At 43.7% G+C, this 13,138-nt stretch overlaps 1 pseudogene; it reads left to right on the forward strand.

Annotated features, from left to right (window-relative positions):
• The first annotated feature begins 435 nt into the window (after positions 1–435).
• The window catches only part of LOC123441428, a 40,596-nt pseudogene continuing 27,893 nt past the window's right edge, over positions 436–13,138 (forward strand).

Here is a 13,138-nt window from a genome sequence, read left to right on the forward strand (position 1 = left end):
AGGTCTTATAGAGATACTCTTAGGTCGAGTTGACCCGCAACACCCAAAAAAGATACAAGGACTGAACTACCCCTGCTGATGGAGGAGCAGATTTTAGTGGTACTCCAACGCATTAAATGGAGTACCATGGTATTAGCTAGGTGGACGACTCCATACCATCATGTTTTTTTGTCTGCTTGATTTAACGATATTAACGTACAACGAGATATATTATCTTTGGAAACTGATTCAAACATCTGGCTGCAGATTTCTCGCTCGCTAGCCGTCTCACCTGTTTGCCACGCGTACATGTGGGACCGCTTCCACCGCTCTATCATATCTCTTTATCCTTTATTTCAGCCACACATTTTCCACACCCCTGATCAAACCTTTTTGAGAAAATCCCTGTCTTATTGATCCAAAGGAAGAAGCATATGTATAGGGGGAGGAGACACGATGACTCAAGGAGGCGTCGGTTCCAACCAGTGGGACGAGGCGTCGGTTGAAGGAGTACAACCGTACACCCGTTATGGGTAAGGGAGATTTCCCCCTAATTACAATATGTAATTAATCTTAACACTCCCCCTAATCTACGCTTGACCATGTAGAATCATTCCACAATTGTCCGGGTAGTGCTATCATCTCAAAAGGATTCTTTTCCAAAAAGTTCTTGATGAAAACTTGATGAGAACCTGAAACATAAACTCACAAAGAGATAGCATAATGTGATGTCATAAACAAGGATATCTCAAGAAGAGACTCCCCCGGATGCCCGCAAGTCCCTAAGTTATTGCTTACCAAGTCCATGAACATATCTATGGAATGTTGAGTTTGGTAGAGACTTAGTAAATAGATCATCAAGGTTGTCACATGATTTGACTTGCAAGATGCTTATTTCCCTGCTTTTCTGAATATTATAGGGGAAAACCCACTTAGGAGAAATATGCTTAGTGATATTACTCTTGATGTATCATGTTTGCATGTGTGCAACACAGGCTGCATTATCCTCATAAATAATGGTGGGTGATTATATTGAACCAATTCCACACGACTATTGTATGTGGTTTATCATTCTGCGAAGCCATAAACATTCACATGATGCTTCAAATAATGAAATTATTTCAGAATGATTTGTAGATGTTGCCACCAAAGTCTGTTTCAAAGACTTCCATGATATACCAGTACCACCATGTAGGTACACAAAGGAGGTATATGATCTCGCATTATGGGTATCAGACAAATAGCCGGCATCTATATATCCAATCATATCAAAGTTTAGATTTCTATGGAACTGGAAAAATAGGCCAAGATCCTTTGTGCCTTGGAGATATTGAATGATATTCTTCACTCCAAACCAATGACGTTTGGTGGGAGCTGCGCTATGTCTAGCAAGTAGATTAAATGCAAATGCAATATCAGGTCTTGTGCAATTTGCGAGATACATAAGTGCTCCAATGGCACTAAGGTATGGAACTTCAAGTCCCAACACCTCTTCTCCATCATCCCTTGGCCTGAACGGATCTTTCTCTACGTCTAGAGATCGAACCATCATAGTTATTTTAGATGGATAGGATTTTTCCATATTGAATTTGTCCAATATTTTCTGGATATAGGCAACTTGGTGTACCATGATTCTTGAGGGAAGGTGCTCAAGTTGGATACCTAAGCAAAATTTGGTTTTACCCAAATCCTTCATCTTAAATTCCATATTTAGATGATTGCGTACTTCATCAATGTCTGGTCTGTTGCCAATGACGTTGAGATAATCAACATACACAGAAATGATGCAAAATCCTATAGAGGACTTCTTGATGAAGACACATGGGCAATCGTTGCTATTAGAGTAACATTTTTGAAGAAGGAACTCACTGAGTCAGTTGTACCACATTCGTCCCGATTGTCTTATGCCATATAATGACTTATTCAGCTTTACACAATACATGTTGCGATTTGCACCTTTGTTCGAGACAGAGATTCCACCAGGAACCTTCATATATATGTCTGAATCTAGTGATCCGTCAAGATATGCGGTCACGACGTCCATCAATTGCATGGATAAACTATTTTGCACTGCTGATACAAGATATTGGAAAGTGGTTCCACTCATTACCGGAGAGTATGTTTTATTGAAATCAATGTCGGGTTTCTGCATGATACCTTGTGCTACGATCCTTGCTTTATATCGCACCACCTCATTGTTCTCATTTCGTTACCGTTGAAAAACCCATTTGAGTCCCATAGGGAAAACATTGGGAGGTGTAGGTATTGCTTCAGTGAATACCTTTCTTTTGTTAAGCGAGCCAATTTCTGCTTGGATTGCATCCTTCCATTTAGGCCAGTCCGAGCTCCTTTGTCACTCAACGATAGAGCTTGGATCATGATCAGTGAGAAGGGTATCTGCAATCTTTTCAGCAAAATATATGTCGATACTCGTAGCTTTAGGGTCAAATGATTCTCCAGAATCAACATAGTTGATGGAAATTTCGTGCACCCCTAGAAACTCTTTGCGATTTCCCAATACGATTGAGTGTGGGTGTTCCGATGTTCTAGCCAGTTTGTGCACACTGGATCTGGGTTGTGGAGGTTGCCCTTCCATTGGGTATATACTACCCATCAGGTGTTTGTCAACGCTCAATTGACCTGCATTTAGTGACTCTGAGGTTTTTATCCTCGATTTACTTTGCTGCCTGCTAGAAGCTTGCTCCAAGTGAGTGTCGTACTACTCCCCCTCTTTTAGGAACATGGAGTTAAGTGGTTTTTATTGCTACCTCCACTCTTTCTAGCGCGTTTCTGGTCGTATTTAAGGATTTTGTAACACCTTTCACATTAATAATGAATCTGGCAGATTATTTGCAAGATGTTTCAAATTAATGATCTTCTGAACTTGAAGTCCGGTCTCATGGGTACGTGCATCAGAGGATGAAATGGCATGAGCATTCTAATCAATTTTTTAGCATTCTTTCTGGTACTTCAAATCTCCCCCTAATGCCGGAAAATGATCCTCATTGAATATGCAATCAGCATGACGGGTTGTGAACATATCCCCAATAAGGGGTTCGAGATACTTAATAATCGACGGTGATCTGTACCCCACATAGTTCCCCAACTTTATGTGTGGTCCCATAGATGTCCACTGTGGTGGTGAGATAGGGATGTATGCAGCACATCCGAACTTACACAGATGGGAAATGCTAGGAGGATTTCCGCGTACCAATTCCAAAGGGGAAGAACTGTGATATGTAGTTGACCTCAATTATACAAGTCAGCAGCGTGTAAAACAGCGTGACCCCAACAAGAGGTTGGCACATTGCAATTCATCAACAAAGGTCTTGCAATGAGTACAATCCTCTTAACCAATGCTTCAGACAAGACATTTTATGAATGGACATAGTGTTGAACTTCAATCCCCAAAACCATGCAATAATCATTGAAAACACATGAGGAGAATTCTGCACGGTTGTCCATTCGAATTCACTTAATTCGACTTTCAGGATAATGGGCTTGGAACTGAATGACTTGCCTCATTATCTTGGAAAATGCATGGTTCCGTGTGGATAGAAGACACACATGTGACCATCATGTAGATGCGTCAATCAGAACCATGAAATACCTAAAAGGTCCAGATAATGGATCAGTGGGACCACAAATGTCTCCTTGAATACGTTCAAGGAACTGAAGTGGTTCAGCTTGTATTTCGAAATGCGAGGACCTCAAAATTAGCTTTCCCGTGCACAAGATGTGCACACAAAATCAGAAGATTGAGGAAATTTTGACTCAAGAAAATTATGACCAATGGATTGCTAGTAATATTTCTCATCATCCTGATTCCGGGATGGCCCAGGCAATCATGCCATGTTTGGAATGCGTCAACATTCGGAAAAATTACTTTGTATGCAACATGTTCCACGGGTTCGATGTACATATATTACAAACCAGATGATAGAGAAGGAATTTTCTCATGTACCTTTTTCCCATATTTTTGATCTTTAGTAAATAGTAGATACTCCTCTTTGTTGTCTTCATGGGTTTCTATATGAAAACTATTCTTACGTATATCTCGATAACTGGTCAGGGTACGTGATGAGTCGGGACACAATAAAGCATCCTCGATCGTCACTTGTGTGCCACTTGGGAGGGTGAATATGGCATGTGCAGTATTAACAATCACTCTATCGCGTCCAGTGGTAGTTAGAATATCTGCATTCATCTTTTCAGAGTTTGGAAATATTTCATCTCCCTCGGTATGGAATTTGTGGTACCACTATCCACAAGGCATAATTCCTGTTCCATTGGATTTTTCCCGTATAAAACTATATAAAAAAATAATTTACAATAGGAAGACCTTATGTTAATACATAAAATACAATCTTATTATATCAAATGTACTAATACAATATAATACAAAGATGTGGCACCCCGCCTGATTACCACTGTAGCCAGAAGGTCGCCGCGCATACCAGCCCAGGAAATCACTCTGGCATGCACGTTTACAACAAGTATCATGAACACATGCATTTCTATTAATGGATATATGAGTCTTACATGATATACTACAAGGGTGATGGCAGCAGGAAATCTCTATCTAAGGAAGCATGGTCTTGGTGCGGCCCCAATCCACAGGGATCTGACTGGGTTACTCTCCTAGCCCGCGGACGCTCTGGCTCCTTGACGAAGGACGCCGGATCCTTATGTGAACCTGGCCATGTTAAAGGTCGATGAGTACTTTTAAATGTACTCGCAAGCAAATCAAACTAACATATACACTAAGCAAAGCAATCTATGACATTCAAGCATGCACTTGTTATTAGAGCAATATTAATTATCATGGCATAGCTTACCTATCTAGCTTGATTTAATATCATGGTATAATAGGATTATCAAGCAAGATAACAACTAAAGTAAATATGATAAGGTAAAGAATATTAAGTTAATAAATTATACTTCGAATGTTCTCATGATCCAATCTGAATCAGATCCAAATCCAATCCAACTCATGTGGTTCTCCGATAACTCATCTCATAGCCATCCCATGGCTAACATGTCATATTCCTAACATCTTCTGATGTCTGCACAAGACGAGTTCTTCCATCATTATTATCGCTGATACGGTTGACCACCTACTGAGCTCTGGACGGGATGCCCAATACCGTCGATGCGGCTATTCGAATAGATTTTTATACTCTGCAGAGGTTGCACACTTTACCCACACCATGGAGCACCTCGCCTCATGATCCCATTCGGGTGGACCAGCATTGCTCCAATGAAACCTGCCTGACCCGTGACTCTCATCGTACCACCGGCATTCATCCTCCCCCGGAGTCCTGTCCTGGGTGGCCCCTGTGTCCTCATGACACCTCCCACCGTCGTGGCCAAACTAAACTGTCCCAAACGGGGACGTGCGCACAAAACAACCCAACTGGGTTCACAGGGTTATCACTGCCTACCTGATCAGGGTAGCGCGCGTGCATAACCCTCCCTCTTTGGAGGTACCGGTGAAAGAGCACGCGATCAGACCAAGTCACGGCTGTCCCATACGGGCAAATGTGGTTGCATGGATAAGCCCGGACAGGTGACTCTAGATCAACCGACTAGATTTAGTCTTAGCCAGTATTTTACAAGCATGGTTGTTTATCACAATAACTTGAGATGGCAGTAGCTAAGCATGATAAACACATAACCACTTATCTTCATATAATATCACGACAAGTCATTAGTGCAATGATAAGATGAGCAGTAGCAGGTAAGGTAAATGACAATATCAAAATGGGAGGAGTTTAATTATTTCTAGCACAAGCATAACATTAATTAAACAAGCAAGAATAACACAGAGCAATGCTTCAGGGCATATATCAGATGATCGGCTTGCCTGGGGTCGAAGAATACTCCGGGAAGAAGTGCCGAGAGTCCGTGGAAAGGATCGCCAGAAACCGTTCTCTCTCGGAGGGGGATGATTGGAGGCAAGGGGAAATGGTCATTTTCAGAATGTGAAAACATTATGAAAATGATACCATCGGAACGGGATCGACGAACTGAAGACGTGAGCATTGGTTTCACCAAAATCGGAGTCACGGTCAAAAAGATATAAGGGTTTTGGCAACACGGACTTATCTACAAAAATAATATTCACAACCAAGTCCCTCATAGCCTGTCTGGTCGCGCACTCAGGGAAATACGCTTTCCCGTGGGGAAAACATAAACACGCCCGAGCCGCTTCCACTTATCCAACTGGCCGAGCCTTCTCTCACCGACAAGTGGGGTCGGGGCCCACCTGTCGGGTCCCCCCCTCTCTCTCTCCTCTTGCCTCCTTCTTCTCTCCTCCTGGTCATCTCCTAGCCCGCGAAAGAGAACGGAGTCGCCGCCAGCCGGGCACGGTGCCAACGCACGGGCCACGGCGGTGCCCATGGAGGGGCGGGGCAAGATCGCGGTGCTCGGCTTCGTCCGCAGATGGTCACCAAGGCTCGAGAGCCGGCTCATAGCGTTGCAGCCGTTGACCGGAAGGCGGCGGTGGACGGGCGCCAGGGGTGCTGCTCCAGCAGCACTTCCCTAGTTAAAACGGGGACGGCGGGGGCTTGGCGAGACATAGAGGAGGCGGCAGCCGCGGGCAGATAGGACGGGAAGGCCGGGGCGCTAGACTGGGCGAGGGGAGTGGCGATGGGGCTTCGGCCATTGCGGTGGGGAGGGAGCTTTGGGGCTCAATTCGGAGGGGGTTGGGCTTGCTGGTGAGGAGGGGAGCTCAGGGACGCGCTTAAATAGGCTAGGGGAGGGGCTACACGACAACGGCCGGAGCTTCAAGAGCTCGTCGCCGTGGCGGCAATCTAGCAGCGAATTGACGTCGGTAGAGGCGGCCAGGAGGTAGGGGATGAGGGGAGAGAGTTCCAGAGGGTACACACATGCGGTGGGTAGCTCTCCGACGCTCGCAGTGAGTTATATGATGTCATGGTCATAGGAACAAATACTTGACATGCAGAAAACAATAGCAATAAAACGACACGATCAATATGCTACGTTCATAGTTTGGGTCTAGTCCATCACATGTATCTATGTTTTCATTCAATACAATTATATCATGGATAATAAATGATTATATTTAAACAAGAAATATAATAATAACTATTTATCATGGCCTCTAGGGCATATTTCCAACAGTCTCCCACTTGCACTAGAGTCATTAATCTAGTCCTCACATCGCCATGCGATTTACATTGTAATAAATCGAACACCCATACAGTTATGGTTTTGATCATGTTTTGCCCATGGAATAGGTTTAGTCAGCGGGTCTTCTACATTCAGATCCATGTGCACTTTGCAAATATTCATGTCCCCTCCTTCGACGTAGTTGCGGATGAGGTTGAAGCGTCGTTTGATGTGTCTGGTCTTCTTGTGAAACCTTGGTTCCTTTGCTAAGGCGATGGCACCACTGTTGTCACATAACAGAGTTAATGGATCTAGTGCACTCGGCACAACTCCAAGATCTGTCATGAAATGCTTCATCCAGACACCCTCCTTTACTGCCTCCGAGGTAGCCATGTACTCCGCTTAACATGTAGAATCTGCTACGACGCTCTGCTTCGAACTACACCAGCTTACTCTACCCCCATTAAGGATAAATACGTATCCGGTTTGCAACTTAGAGTCATCCGGATCGGTGTCAAAACTTGCATCGACGTAACCCTTTACGACGAGCTCTTTGTCACCTCCATAAATGAGAAACACTTCCTTAGTCCTTTTCAGGTACTTCAGAATATTCTTGACCGTCGTCCAGTGATCCACTCCTGGATTACTCTGAAACTTGCCTGCCATACTTATGGTCAAGCTAACTTCTGGTCTAGTGCACAGCATTGCATACATGATAGAACGTATGGCTGAAGCGTAGGGGACGGAACTCATTTGTTTTCTATCTTCTGCAGTTGCTGGGCACTGAGTCCTACTCAATTTTATACCTTGTAATACTGGCAAGAACCCTTTCTTGGACTGATCCATTTTGAACTCCTTCAAAACTTTATCAAGGTATGTGCTTTGTGAAAGTCCTATCAGGCATCTCGATCTATCCCTATAGATCTTAAAGCCTAGAATGTAAGCAGCTTCTCCTAGGTCCTTCATAGAGAAACTTTTATTCAAGTAATCCTTTATGCTCTCCAAAAGCTCCACATTGTTTCCAATCAGCAATATGCCATCCACATATAATATTAGAAACGCCACACAACTTCCACTCACTTTCTTGTAAATACAAGATTCTCCAACCACTTGTATAAACCCAAATGCTTTGATCACCTCATCAAAGCGCTTATTCCAACTCCGAGATGCTTGCACCAGTCCATAAATGGATCGCTGGAGCTTGCGTACTTTGTTAGCATTCTTTAGATCGACATAACCTTCGGGTTGCATCATAGACAACTCTTCCTTAAGAAAACCGTTAAGGAACGTCGTTTTGACATCCATCTGCCAGATTTCATAATCGTAAAAGGCAACTATTGCTAACATGATTTGGATGGACTTTAAGCATCGCTACCGGTGAGAAAGTCTCATCGTAGTCAACTCCCTAAACTTGTGAAAAACCCTTTGCCAGAAGTCGACTTTATAAACGTCACATTACCGTCTGCGTATGTCTTCTTTTGATAGATCCATTTGTTCTGAATCGCCTTGTGGCCTTCAGGTAGCACTTCCAAAGTCCACACTTTGTTCTCGTACATGGATCCTATCTCGGACTTCATGGCCTCCAGCCATTTGTTAGAATTCGGGCCCACCATTGCTTCTTCAAAACTCGCAGGTTCATTGTTGTCCAACAACATAATTGTCAAGACAGGATTACCGTACCACTCACGAGTAGTAAGTGATCTTGTTGACCAGCGAGGTCCGATAGGAACTTGATCCTAAGTTTCATGATCATCATTATCAACTTGCTCCTCAACCGGCTCTGCAGCAACAGGGGTTTCCCCTTGCCCTGCGCCACCATCTAGAGGGATTAGAGGTTCGACAACCTCATCAAGTTCTATCTTCCTCCCACTCAATTCTTTCGAGAGAAAGTCCTTCTCAAGAAAAGCTCCGTTTTTAGCAACAAACACTTTGCACTCGGATTTGAGATAGAAGGTATACCCAACTGTCTCTTTTGGGTAACCTATGAAGATGCACTTTTCCGCTTTGGGTTCCAACTTTTCAGGCTGAAGCTTTTTGACATCAGCATCGCATCCCCAAACTTAAGAAACGACAGTTTTGGTCTTTTGCCATACCACAGTTCGTATGGTGTCGTCTCAACGGATTTTTATGGTGCCCTATTTAAAGTGAATGCAGCTGTCTCTAATGCATAACCCCAAAACGATAACGACAAATTGGTAAGACACTACAAGAAATATGTCAACTAACGACCTTTTGTCAGTGACCCTGGAAGGAATGGTCATAAATCTATGACCATTTGACATCATTTGGTCGTAAGCTGTCTCGAGGGGTCCTAGCCCCAAAAACCAACGACCATTTTCATCAGAAAGGTCATCACTTGCTTACTGGAAAAGGTCATAAAGCGGACAGCACCATGCACTGCCTTATTTCTAGGTGATAATGACCAATATGAATGGTAGTTACTAGGCTGGTGACCAGCGGTGGTGGTGCTGACACCACGGCCACCTCACCCATCGGCAGTTGTTGCTGTTGTTGTTGCTATCTACATCAGAGAGCTGAATTGAGATGTTGCCTGTTGCTAACCAGTCGACCATGACATCCTGCCATAACATCAGTGAAGCAGCAAAATAGAAGCAGCAAAATAGAAGCAGCAAAATAGAAGAAGCAAAATAGAAGCAGCCATAACATCCTGCCATAATTAACATCAAAAGTATTAGACATTCTAACACAGTTCACAACAACAGGCCGATAACACAGTGCGCAAAAGTACAACACACAACGACGACGATAAACCGAGGATCATGGAGGGTGACGACTAAATGGGACCTAGAGCCTTCAGGAGGGCTGCATGCTCTGCCCTGGTCTTGATGTCTTGATCAGCACTCCGCAATAAACCGTGTGCATGCGACATCAGGTGTTCATAAACACCATCCCTGGGCTTTGGCTTTGTGGTGCAGTATGGGCATCTGAACATTCCCCTCCTGAAGTAGGCCGCCTTCCCCTTCTCCCTGATCTTCTGGGCTTCCTTCTCAATGAAGGACTCTTTGTTACCGTCCTCCACGTCATCTCCAGAGTTATACTGCACACACAAATTAATTGCACACACATTATGCATTCATATAGGTATTATGGAGCCAGAACACACACTTCTGATTCAGAATGATGCAATGAACAAACACCAAATTTTAATGAACAAACAAAGAAAAAAGTCATGTAGAGTAATCTAATTAAACAAACAACATTGAAACACTCTCTACATCAATTTCATTAAAAAGCCCACCAACATGCATTCATATAGTGCTTACGCTGAACTAAAATAGTTGGGATTACCTCATATGGTTCGTCGTCGTCGTAGTCAGAGTCATACGGGCTCTTGAACCCAGTCTTGGCGAGCTTCCTCTTCATGCATGTAGCTTCCTTTTCCTATAATATAAGTAATTCGATTAGTACAAACAATGTAACACAGTATTCAAAAGGTCAAGCATTCAACAATGTGCTTCTAATTACATTCATAGTGCTGCAGCATCAGCCACCCTATTCTCTGCACTGGGTTTGTCCTTTGTGCATTTCACTTATACAATCTTTCGATCCTTCATACAAAGATTTAAATGTCCTTTCAAAAAATCAAACTGTACTCTGTTACTATATGTTATGTATACACTTCTTTTGTCAGGACATGTGCTGGATGTCACAATGAAATTGGCCATGGACGTAATCAGCCAATATATGACTATAATGTACTATATGCTTGTAATCAGCCAATATATGGCTATGAGGAAGCTCTTTGTTGTTTTGTGTAGTAATTAAGCAGTTGCATTGGTATTGACTTTACTAACAAAAACATGACTTCTCCATGTCAGGAAACCATCCATACCATAAAACTTGTTACAAGGAGCGCTTTCATCCAAAATGTGATGTCTGCAAGCAATTGTAGGTATCACTTCATTATCTTTTCTTATCTGTTTGCATAAGACGATTCTCTCTGTTCTGCATTTTATATAGCAGAACATTGCACTATTGGGCTGCTCAGCCCCTGTCGTGCCCCGGTGAGGGGATAACCACAACAAATCTATCAACATATCCGGCACATAATAAAATCTAAGCACATGCAGAAATCAAGTTCCTTACTAATAATCCTAATAAAATGCAAGAGAGGGGGCAGACCTAGGCGAAATTTAGGAATAATGGGTGTTCGTATATATCAAGCACGTGACTTAGGTGAAATCTTTACTAATAAGAGAAAGATTTCGTTGATTCAAGCCAACAAAATGCAAAAGTTTGCCAACACATGCAAAAGCAGAGTGTGCTCTGCTCTTTGAATATATGAAAGCAGAAAACCCTATCTAAATAATCTCCTGCTTATCAACGATAACTACGAAAGCAGGGGAACGGGAAGCATTACCACATCCACATGCACAAATCAAGATTGAAATTAAAGAAATCCAAGTCTCAATATATAAATCTATGTAGCATTCAAGCACGAATCAACTATAAAAAACCCAGAAAACCCTATCTAAAAAACCCACCTCATCGTCGGCAGCACCGCTCAAGGTCGTGTCCTCCTGCTTCGGCACCTCGGCAGTAGCGATAGCGGTTGCGGTCATGTCCTCCTGCTTCGCCACAGGCACCTCCTTCTCTTCCGCAGCGGCAGCGACAACGGTTGCAGTCGTGTCGACCTCCTGCTGCTTCGGCAGATCCGCAACGGCGACGGCGCGACAAGCGCCTTCCATTGGGAGACGAGGCGACGAGGGAGACGGTGCGACGAGGGAGACGAGGGAGACGAAGTGGGAGACGAGGCGACGAAGTGGGAGACGAGGCGACGAAGTGGGAGACGAGGCGACGAAGTGGGAGACGAGGGAGACGAGGCGACGAGGGAGACGAGGGAGACGAAGTGGCAGTTCCCTCTTTATATGATGTGATAGTTCCTGCAACGTCCCGTCCGCCACGTGCCGTCCGGGACATCTTACAAAAAAACAAATGGCATAGACACCTTCAAAAAAACAAATGGCCCGCTCAAACCTGGTCGGCACGAACCGGTTCGGTCGGTCTTTGTGTCTCGCTCGAACCTGGTCGACCGAGCCAGTCTACTCTGCTCGCGCTCTGCCCCACTCATCGTCGAAGCTCGTTGGCCGCCACCACCTCCGCCACGCCATGGTTTACGAGGATGAGAGTAGCAACGACCTATCGAGCCTGGACATCAGCTCTTCCTGGGACGGCATGATGTACCGGGTAATTTGTAGAGCTAGGGTTAGGTTTAGGGTTTCGGTTTCTTCACATTGGGGATTTATCTCTGTTTCTTGGTTCTTCTTTAGACCCCTGCTAGCATCGACGACAAAGACTACATGGGCATCGAGAATTCTGCCATGGATGTTTGCTTGGAGCATGGGCTTCCGCCTGAGCGTCGCGTAGCATTCGAAGGATTTGAGAGAGGGAGAAGATTTTTAGTGTGTGCTCAGCCGGTTAGTTCTATCTTCTTTAGTATTAGACATGCATGAAGTTGCTTCTGTTTTTTCTATCTGGCTCAGAAGATTCAGACTGTCAGTGTTTACTACATCACTGTCATTGTTTGTTTAGCTCAAATATTCAGACTGTCAGTGTTTACTACATCACTATCATTGTTTATTTAGCTCAAATATTCAGACTGTCAGTGTTTACTAGATCACGGTCATTGTTTGTTTAGCTCAAATATTCAGACTGTCATTGTTTATTACAGCACTGTCATTGCTAGTTTAGCTAAAAGATTCTGGCTTGTTACAGCACTGTCATTGCTTGTTTATTACAGCAGTGTCATTGCATGTTTATTACAGAATTTTGGCTTGTTATTTTCTGGTCATTTTGTATTGCTGAAGTACTGGTTATTTTGTATTGCAGCCACCTCAAAACTATGGTTTTGTTGGTTGGGTAGACCAAGAGTGGCCTCCCACAATGCAAAATGCATTGTTAAAACTATGGGAAATGTTGCAAGACAGCAAGAGTGCTAGGAGGGATGATAATTTGGATAATTCACTGAAAATTCACCACCTCACGAAGGAGAAAAGAAATCTTG

The sequence above is a fragment of the Hordeum vulgare genome, chromosome 3H (assembly GCF_904849725.1).
Source record: "Hordeum vulgare subsp. vulgare chromosome 3H, MorexV3_pseudomolecules_assembly, whole genome shotgun sequence".
Classification (NCBI taxonomy): domain Eukaryota; kingdom Viridiplantae; phylum Streptophyta; class Magnoliopsida; order Poales; family Poaceae; genus Hordeum; species Hordeum vulgare.